General features: G+C 31.6%; 1 pseudogene; it reads left to right on the top strand.

Moving 5' to 3' along the window:
- On the top strand, window positions 628–1147 carry LOC107611431 (annotated as a pseudogene).

Genomic DNA, 2496 nt, shown 5'->3' with positions numbered 1-2496 from the left:
TAGAAACAGATCCACTATTTGTTATAATGAGTAAATATTGTCCAAAAAAAAAAAAAAAGAAAAAATTAACTGAGACGCGGGAATGATTATAGCAAGAGGAAACTGAAACAATAAAAATATTGTAGAATCTAAATTTATTACAATTCTACTCGCCTCTCCTGCGAGATGCTAAAGTGACACTCCCCTATCCTCTATTTTATTAATGTACATTTCCTTCCCTTCTAACTTTCAAAAAACCTTCTCTTTAATCGATTTTAAACCTTTTGTATTAACTAATGTTAACTTTATCCATTTTTAAGGAAAAAAACATTTATTTTAAAGTAAAAACCCATTAGCAAAAATTTTATTTTTTATCATTAAATTTTATTTACCAAAATACCCTTTAATAAATTATTCTTTTATTGATTAAATTGTATTTTTAAAATAATTTAATAGTTATATTATTTTTTTTAAAATACCCTCCAATAATTTTTTAATTTTGGTAAATTATAATTTTACCAAAATTTCTGTTAATAATTTATTTGTATTTTATTATTAATTCTTCAATATCCATAAATAAATTTTGATTGTTATACATATTAACAGTGATAAAATTTTTTTATTTAATGCTAAAATAATATATTTTACTATGGACTTATTGTCCATTTCAGGATCTATCCCATAATTTATGCCATCCCTATTGTCCTGGTTCTTGATCCAAATTTCTTCCCATCCGATTGTAAACCTATCCTAAAGAATTGGACTGCTGGTCAAGCAGAAAGACTCAATGATGGGAATTGCTTGTGTTCCTTACATAATCTCTTAAAATGCATATTTACCAGGAAGAGGCTGTTGTTTGGACTGGATTTGGCAGCGGTTTTCTCCTTATTTACTGGTTTTTCCTGTTATTTATATGGATGATAATTCTTACATGAGGCACTACTATACAACCTTACTAGAACAGACCCAAGGCACAACTTCTCCATCTATTTCTATCACATCTATCTTCACTATGGTTATGATATTTCAGTGGTGGAGAAGCTTTTCTCAATTTTGCCACAGTTCATGGTGCAGCTGGTTCTTATTTTTTTGTTTTGCAAAGAATTTGTCATTCTGTCTGTTTGCTCAGACTGTAGCATTTATAGCATTCAATAAGGTTTGCACTTAAATTTTCTACTAGTTATTATTCCCATTTAATTATTTGCAAGGACTTTGTACTTAAACATAAGCATTCAACACCGTGAACTTGAAATAGTGACAATTTCATGGCACTTGAAACCTTTATTTTTGTGTGTATCTTGAATGATACAAGTGCAGCAAAGATATTATGCAGTGCCTGGAAAATCAAATTGGGCTTGTTGATCATTTGGCATAATTTCATTGCCAACAACAATGTACCTGAATTTGACATAATTTCAGGGTTGTATATTCTATGCGGAACAGAGCAGGAATCTTAGCAAAACAGGTCACTTATTGTCCCAAAAAATTTATATTAATCAGCATCTTGAAGTAGTAAAAATAAAAAAATGCAGAAATAGGTAAAACAGTAGACCAATGGCCTTCAATGCAGCATACTAACAATCCCTAAAAACAATATGAAGAGTTATAAAGTCATGACAACTTCAAAACACAAGTCTTGGGTATCCTATAAATTTGAAACCAAATTCTTCAATTATACTATTGCAATATCCTCAAGGGTTCAGGTATCATGTCGCCCACATAGCTAGGTGCCAGGCATTCTTCTTATCAAGAGACATTCCACTATATGGATATTCATTCTCATCCGGCGTTTATTGAGGTCATATGACAGCATCGAGGCCTTTTGTCCAGCAGAATCAGCCTCTTCAGAGCTATCGGAGGAGACAACGGCCTCTTTCTCCACTGAATCCAGAACCACCTCCCCCGTTTCTACCAATGCCTCCTGAATTTGGGATTGAGATAACCCTGAGAGGTACATCATAGCGAAATATAGGCACAGAATATCAAGAATTAGTGTATGAACATAATCATATTAATTCAACAACCAAAAAGTTGATAATCTTATGTTCCTATAGTCGTTCAAGTCCATGTTCTATGAGTTTGAATTCCTCTCGTGCTGCAATATCCAGTTCAACAACAAGAGAATTTTCATAGCGTACCTGCACAACACACCACCAAAATAATGTAGAAAAACTTTTTGCAAAAACCTGAGACAATATAATCCCTTACAATATATGATATATAAAATTAGCTAAATTATTTCGAACCTAAAAATTAGAATACTGGTGACCAGTCAGTTCATTACTATACATTTTTTTTAAATAACAAACAGATTAGATCACAAGAAGACTACAGCATCAAAGAAAGAGAACACAAGTAACAGCAGCAAATTACCAAATCTTTGGGGTTGTTCCTTCTACTCAAGTCAGAATAAAAAAATTAGCCTCATACACACAGTTGAGTTTAAGACGTAAAATTAAAAGAGAATCCACCTTCAGCAATATCCCCGTTAATGATACATATATAATTAATATATAT

This window comes from Arachis ipaensis, chromosome B08 (assembly GCF_000816755.2).
Source record: "Arachis ipaensis cultivar K30076 chromosome B08, Araip1.1, whole genome shotgun sequence".
NCBI lineage: Eukaryota > Viridiplantae > Streptophyta > Magnoliopsida > Fabales > Fabaceae > Arachis > Arachis ipaensis.
Note: the sequence above shows the minus strand (reverse complement) of the source record. Positions and strands in the feature narration are given on the sequence as shown.